We start from the raw sequence: 8,819 nt of genomic DNA, 5'->3' as shown, positions 1-8,819 counted from the left end.
TTTGGAATCGGGGTATAAGTCCGGAGTGCTTTGGGGACAAAATTTGGTTATATATCCTGGTTTATCGCATTTAAAGCATTTACGATTTTTGGGATTTTTACGAGGTTTTTTATACTAGGTCGCGTTAAGGTCCATAAATCCGCTATATATTCCGTAGGAAATATTATACTGGCGAAGCGGTTTGGGGTATTAGTATTTGCGTCCCGTATTACTTTGTCGTAAAACTGGTCCCTATACGTTGCGTTTTTCGCGTCGTTCCAATTTTCGTTCGTAAAATCGGTTGTCGATTTTAATTGTTAGTTTTACGTATTCGGTTAAAGTATCGGGTCGCTTTTTTTTACTAAATTCGTTTTTAATTTTTTTTTTGAATCCCGCATAAAAGCGTGCCATTAGGGTTTCGGGGCCCTATAGTAATTTGGCGGTAACTTATCGAAATTTACTGGCATATTTAAATACCGATTTGGCTTGGGTAAGGCGCACTAATTTACGTTTAACCGTGCGTTCCTCGTCTGGGCTACCGAATGCTCCCCTAAAACATTTTTCGAAATTTTCGTAATCGTCGAAAATGCGGTTGGTTTTAATTTTACGGTTTTTTTCCTGATCGTGGTCCAAATAGTTTCGTAGGATTAGTTCGAACCAGGTAAACGTATCGCCCTCTAATAGCGAGGTTGCGTAGGTAACCTTTTTTGCGTTATTATCGAAATTATCCTCGTTAAAATAAAAATAGGCCCGGGTTCCCGTAAAAAATTCCTGCAAAATATTGAGGGTGCTATTATAGGGTAATAGTAAAAAATATTTAATATAATTCTTATTGGTTCGATTAATTTATTCGGTTATTCGTTCCTGGAATTATCAGTTGTTTATTTAAAGCGTCGCGAGCATTTAACGCAAAACGTTAGCGTTGGCCGGAGCGTTAATGGTAAAAGGGGTTTAAGGGGTAATTTTGTTGGAAAATATTGTTTCGGCGATACCGTTCGGTATATTTTAAAATAAAATATTAAATAGGAGCAATTAAAATGTTACGATTAAAATATCGGGTAACCTGTTTTGAGGGTAAAGTACAGTGGGTTAAAGCAATTGAGCGTTTTAATTGGGTGACGGGGGCTTTTAATAACTGGGGTGAAATTATAATCGTTTTTAAATAAATATTAAAGTTAATTAAAGTTTAATTAGTGTTTAAAATAATCCTAAAACCGAATTTATTTACATAGTAATAAGCGTGTTTTATATAAATTATGTTCCAAATGTGATTTTCCTGATTTGTTTGATTTATAATTCCCAATCGAGGTTTTACAAATTATAAGAGATCGCTTTTTTGGTGGTTACGTGAGGTTACGTGATTCTTTTCCTTATGTAATCCCGTTACTGTCGGTCGGGTTCCGTGTGTCGTTAGGAGGGGTGTAACCCAGCCTGGCCTTGTTGGTGCCGGCCCAACTGTCTGGTCGTAACAGTTATTTCGAGTTACGCCTGTGTAATAGGTAAATATAGCACCGTTTTTAGCATAATTTTACAGGGGGTTATAAAGGGTTACGCAGCCCCGTTGGAAATAAAATTAAATAATATAGACTTTAAAAGGGATTATAAAATTTATGCCGATTCGGAACCGGAAGAAAATACGGTAACGGAAAAACTAAATCCCGAACAAAATACGGAAATAGCCGTAAATTCACCTGTAACGCAGAAATTTAGCGGTAAAAACCCTGAAAATCCACGTAAAATTGGGCCCCGTAGGCCCGGCACGCCGCTAAATAACTCTTTTATATAACCTAATATAAAAGGGATTATTGCCGAAAAAAAAGGGGTTTCCCATATAAGAAATCCGTTGTTAAAACCTTTTTTATTATCGGATTTAAAGCAGGCCCCTGTAAATTACCTCCTTTTAGGTTTAAAACGGATTACGGACGGTTGGTTAACCCCTGAAGGAAACGGAATTACAGGTAATTGTAACGAAATCCAGGCCCAAAAAGCCCCGTTATAACATAGGCGTTTGGGGCATATAAGGTTATTATTGTTAAAAAAACCGCTAAAATTACAAAAGGTTTACCTAATTTCGACAAAATTAGGGTAATTACCTGTATTGCTTATATTAAAGCTATCTCTATTAGGCGTACAAATAAGGTCGTATTTTTACACCCCCTAATATTTTCGATTTTATCAACGGTGATACAGTGACTTTTAAACCTAATTTCTACAATAAAAAGCCCCTATTTTTGTTATTAGTGGACCGAAAATCACGTTTTCGGTGGTCGATCCAATCAAAAAATTAAAACCAGACCTACGGTTTTAATGGTTATTAAAAGTTTTTTTAAAGTTTTAAAAGCTGCGTACGGGCGCTACCCCCTAAATTCTCACTTCGATAAAGGGTACGAGGTTAATACAGACTTTTAAAATTGGTTTACAAGCAAAAGTGTTAATTTTAGCATTTTAAATCCCTATAACCACGGTTAAAACGGATTAACGGAACGGTCCGTTCAGGCTATTTTGGATAAGCTCCGGTTTACCATTACAGCGGCGGGTTTACCATTATATTTATAATGTTATTTAATACCTGCCGTGGTTAATTTAATTAACCGTACAGCGGTAATTAATAGGGATTTAACACCTTACGAGGAATTTTATTCCGAATCCCAACCTGGACTACCGTATAAACCCAATTTAGGGCATTTTCGGGTTATTCGTATTGTATACCAGGTTATTATACCGCTGGAAAAACGCCAAAAATTTAATAAACTGGTTCCCCGCACCGAAACGGTAAAATCTTTAACCCATTTATCAAATTCTACAGCGTTGGTTTACGCACCCGCTAAACGGTCCGTATATAAAACCTTTACCGTAAGAATTATAAAGGGTATAACCGTTAAAAGTTTGGTTATTCCAGGGGAAACATTACAAATTTCAAAGGGGGAAAATACAAATTTAAAAGGGGATTTTAATTTTGAATTTAAAAACGAAATCAATAGCGTTCCAGCGGATAATTATACTTTAAAAAACCCTGAAAAAATAGGGTATTTAAACCCTGAAAATATAGTGCCCGCCAGGCCTGTACAGCCTACCGTTCGCCCTCCAAAGCCTATAACGGTAGCGGTACCTAATCCAGCACTTAAAACAACGGAAATTCCGGTGTTTTCAGCATTTAAAATACAGAATATAAAATTAAATTCGCAATTCGAAAACCCAAATTTAATGGATATAAATTACGTGCATTATTTTTATTTTCAAGCTAAAAAAAAATAAAATAAAAGCCCACTAAAAATGGTAAACCAAATAATTACCAACAGGCCTTAAATAACCCTAAAAGTGCTAGATGGTTAGCTGCTTTGTCGTTTAAATTCGACCAAATCATTATTGCAAAAGCTTTCCGTTTTATCCCAAAAATTAAAATGCCTACAGGCCGTAAACTCGTTTCTACCCGGCTGGTATTTAAATTAAAGAAGGATGAAAATAATAAGCCTATAAAATACAAAATTAGGTTTGTTGTTAGGGGTTCTTACAGGTCGAAGGCCTAAATTATATCGAAACTTTTGCTAGCATTAATATACCACCTACCTGGCGTATATTATTAGCTATAGCTAATGCACAAAATTGGGAAATAAAACAAATCGATTTTATCGGTGCGTTTTTAAATAATGATTTTACCGACGTAAATTTATATTTGCAAATTCCAAACGGTTTTAACGAATGGGCAAAAAATTGTAACCCTACCACCGCTAAGATTTTAATGGAAATGGGTTATAACCCGAGAAAATTGCAGGTTATATAGTTGGAAAAGACGTTATATGGTTTGAAACAGGGTCCAAAAAAGTGGTAAAACAAATTTAAAACCTTATTATTCAAAAACAATTTTAAACTATTAATTTCTAATCCCTTTGTTTTTTATAACGTTAAATCCAAACATTTTATCGTTACCTTTGTAAGCGACTGCCTGCTAATAGGTCCTAAATTACAATATATTTAGGATTTAAAAGCCCGTTCTAATAAAATATACGCGTTGGAAAACAGGGGCCCTACAATTTATTTTTTAGGCGTTTAAACTATAAAGGATAGGCCTAAACGCCTACTTTGGCTCCATTAAAATTAATATATAAAGGAAGTATTAGCAACGTTCGAATTAATTGATTGCAAACCTATATTTGTTTTTTTATAACCGGTTATGTTAAAATATAGCGGGGGTAAACCCGTAAATGCGCTGGAAATCAAATTATTACAGCGTATTATCGGCACTTTTATATATTTAATGCTATTAACGCGCCCGGATATCGGTTTTGCGGTTTAGTGGTTTTCACGTTTTTTAACAAAAACCACTACAATCCATTTAACGGTAGCTAATAACTTATTACGTTATTTAGCGGGTATTAAATCCTTATTTATTTGTTACGGAAATAAAGTATTTAAAGCCGAACTACCACCCAATTTATTAATAGGGGGTTTTAAAGGCCTAAAAATACTGGGTTTTAATAATAGCGATTTTGCCGGGGCTAGAGAAGATTCAAAATCCATTTACGGATATTTGTATATTTTATCTGGGGGCCTTATAACGTGGAAAGGCAAAAAGGCTAATATTATAGCTTTAAATATTCCAAAAACCGAAACCGATGCCTTAGCGGAAGCCCTGCGTGAAGCACAGTGGTTTAAAAGCTTATTTATAGAGATTAAATTACCTATAAAAGGCCCTATCGCAATATTTGGAAATAATACAGGTTTTATAGTTAACGCATATAACCCTACGCACCATTAACGTATTAAATATACGTTATCAAATTTTTATTACGTACGGGAATTAGTTATAAAAGGATTAATAACCTTAAAATACCTGGAATCCAAACAAATACCCGCTAATGGCCTAACAAAATCCCTAACGCTTCCAAATTATAAGGTTTTTTTAAAATTTATAGGGTTAAAACCCCTAAAAATTTAGTTTTTACCTGTCAAATTTTAAGGCATTTAATTAATTCGTTAATTAATTACCCATTTTATTTCCTTTATTTGCAAATATTGGATATTTATCAGCCCAATACCGGCCGTATTATCCGAATTCACCCTGCACAGATTAATTAATAAGCAATTTATACCGACCTTATACCAAAAATTGAATTAAAATTAAAAAACTCGTGTTTTGGGCGATTTACGCATTCGAAATACCCTATATAATATACTTGATTTGGACTATTACCAACGAACAGCCAAACTAGTTACCTGGTTTAATAATCAATTCCGTGGGTCAATATTATGCAAATCGGGGGTTCGAATCCGGGGGTTGTCACAATTTTGGGGGTTTTTTCCAATTCGGGGGTTCGTCCATTTTGGAGATTATAAATCGGTATAAAGGCCTTAATCATCCAGGGGGTTCATATCGGGAATTCGAGTCGGGTTGGGACATAAAGGGGATCTTTTTTTTTAGGGTTTTATTTTTATGTATTTTTCTTTTCCGACTTTATGTGAATAGTAGCGAAAAAGGGGGGGTGTTAATTATATGCGTTATTTAGTATATGATGGGTCCACTTTTATTTATATATAAACCACAATAAATAGTGCCGAAATGGGGCTGCTGAAGTTGTTAGATTTTCTGTTATATTTTGTGTATTGCAGGAATTGCGATTTAAAGTTAGCGAATGGGGTTTTACCCTATACCGGGTTTAATACCCACCCTGCATTTACGAGTTAGCTACCCTATACCGGGTTAAAATTTCCACCAAGTCAGCAAATGAATGCGAACCCAAAAATGGTTTATATGGAAATAAGGGTGTTTTTTTAACAACGTATACAAAATAATTTTTCGGAAAATCGTGTGCGGCACCGGAACCCTTTGCGGGGTGCGGACCCCCACTTCGATATCGGAGAATATGTAAGGGAGACAAAGCAAAATCTCCCCCACCAATAAATCAAATTTATTAATCCAAAAATTAGTGAACAATATAGTGCATTTAAACCCTGTAATTACAGGTTTTTACAACGCAACTATCACCACGCCGCACTTAGGCTAATGCCTAACCCCCTGGTAGCAACCCATATTGTTAACACAGGTTTTTATAACGTAATTAGCATTACGCCGCACCTAGGCTAATACCTAACCCCCTATTAACAACCTATATTGTTAACCGATTATAAACCCGAAAAAGTTCTAACTTGTGCACTAAAATGCATTTTGCATCGCTGGAAAGCCTGAAATTTAGGCTTTATTTTGGTTATTATCGCATATTTATAGCAAGTATATTAACGAAAAAACTGCTTTTTTTGTGCGAAATTATTGGTTTTAAGCGCTAATTTAGCACCTAACCCCCTATATTTACAATGGGGATCGCCAAGAATTAACGTTCGATTTAGGCCCTTTCAGGTACTACAACGATCGTTTACATTGCAAATCCAAACTTTTCGGTGTGGTTTATGTGGATCGTGCACGCCATTGTAATTAACTCATATTTTAATAGGGTTTACGCTAGCGAATCAGGGCCAAAAACCCCTGTATTCGTTCGCTAATAGCCCACTAAATTCTTTTAATGCGTTTAATAGGGTTTACAATAACCCATAAACCCATTAAATCCTAATGAGTTTAATAGGGTTTATAATAACCCACAAACCCATTAACGGAATTACGTTAGTGGTTAATTTACCCTGCACGATACCCTGCAATTTACCCTGCGCCCATTTAACGAATTAAACTCGTTACGTGCACCTGGATTGGTACAAATACCAGGGCACCCATTAATTACGGATTTTAGGGATTCCAACCCTGTATTTTCATGGATTTGAACCACTTAAAATAGCAATAAACCCTGTAATTGGCAATTACAGGCCTATACCCGTTAAAAGGCAAAGGGTATAGCAGATCCTAAATTTAATAGGGTATTTGTATACCTTTAAACGATTAGGTTAGTAGATTATAGCGATAAATTAGCGAATTGCAACTATAATTCAAATTACCCTACAATGGAAAACAACCCTATATCGGGCCTTCCAGACCCAACTCCAACAAATAAAGGGCCTGAACCCAGCCCAAACGAAATTCTAACCGCTAAATTACAGGCCCAAAACCTGCAATTAAAAGCGTTAATTACGCAAATTAATCAATTTCAAAGGATAATTTAACAGTTAACTGCCTTATTAACCCTGAAAAACGGTAATTTCACTAATTCTCATGGTAATCCGGAAAATAAACCCGCTACCGCACCGCCTGATCCACCCGTCAACCTAATTTGAGGTGACGGGATAGGTAAAAAACTATCGAAACGGGTATTTTCCTTCCCCGAAAATTGTAAATTAATAGGGGTTAGCAATTACGATTTATGGAAACAGGCGTTAATAGTACAATTAAGGGTTATAAAAGCAGCGGAATTTATTTTCAACCCTAAAATTGGTTACACCCTACCGGAACACGGGCAATTAATCCTATTATTGCTTATAAAAAACAGCTTAACCAAAAAACCTTTAAAATCTATTGCATGGCATTCCAACCCCGTAACGGCTTATAAAACCCTGGAAAATAACTATTCCGTTGCACCCGAAATTAGTCGAAATTCCTTATATCGGGAATTCCACATTTTAAATTTTTCGAAATTTAAAAGATTAATACCTAAATTGAATAACCGTTTTAACTTACTGGTAGCTAAATCAATGAATACTAACGTGCAAATTAACCCGGTAAGTGTACGAAACCAATATTTACGGGCCCTGGAGGGGATATTCCCTATTTGGACCGAACGCCAACGCAATACCCAACGGGTTTTGCAAACAATAGGCCAAAATTCGGAAAAGTTAAATTTGCAATACCTTATAGCGGACTTTATATCCGAAAATTCCAATTCAGGCTCTACAACGGCTAAAACCGCTATTCATAGGTTTAAAAGCAAAAAAAGGGGTAAAAAAACGTTAAAAAAGGCGTTAAAAAGGAAAATAATGGGCAGGAAAACACCTCTAAATCACGAAAAAAGAGTAAAAGCTCTAATTTAGATTCTGCTTTTGCAAAAAATACTAAATCCTCCAATTCCAGCGAATTAACCGCTGGAACGTCCATAGTTTTTATGGATTTCGAATTATTTGCGGGCTCAAATCCAGGTGACGTTAACGAATGCGCACCGTATAATACCCTGGAATAAAAGGTTAATTCCGCTATTAACGGAATTATAAAATTACGTTCGGATTCGGATTCGGAAACCGATACCGGTAAAACGCTAAAACGAAGCCTGGACGCGGCGAAAAAAGGACCCTTAAACCTTTGAAACTAGGTTACCATGTCCTGTATAATACAGGTAACACGCACTATATTTTTGCAAATAAGCAATTCTTTACCGATTATACCCCCAGTTTTACAGTTGAAATCGGTACCGGAGGTGGCCCTGTTAAACCTGTAAGCACCGGAACTGTGAAAATACAGGTCCGTTACGGCCAAAAAGCTGACGAATCTAAAAAGGTTACGTTAAATAACGTTTTATATATCCCCTCGTTTGGAATAAATATCGTTAATGGCCTTATACACTATTATTCAAGGGGCGTATTATTAAAAAATACCCTGTACGATAAGGATCGCAAGACGTGCGAACGCCTAATTACCGCTAAATATTCGTTTTGTTCAAAGGTTAAAAGGTGCGATATCCTTATTCGAAATATACCAAAAATTTCGAATTACGCCTGTATAATGATAAATATAGCACCGTTATTAACATGGCCTTACAGGGGGTTACAAAGGGCTACGCAGCCCCGTTGGAAGTGAAACTAAATAATATAGACCCCGAAAATTACAAGGACTATAGAATTTACACCGATTCGGAACCGGAAGAAAATACGGTAACGGAAAAGCTAAATCCCGAACAAAATACGGAAATAGC

This window comes from Pyricularia pennisetigena, chromosome 1 (assembly GCF_004337985.1).
Source record: "Pyricularia pennisetigena strain Br36 chromosome 1, whole genome shotgun sequence".
Classification (NCBI taxonomy): domain Eukaryota; kingdom Fungi; phylum Ascomycota; class Sordariomycetes; order Magnaporthales; family Pyriculariaceae; genus Pyricularia; species Pyricularia pennisetigena.
The sequence above is the reverse complement of the archived record's forward strand: the minus strand, read 5'-3'. Positions refer to the sequence as shown.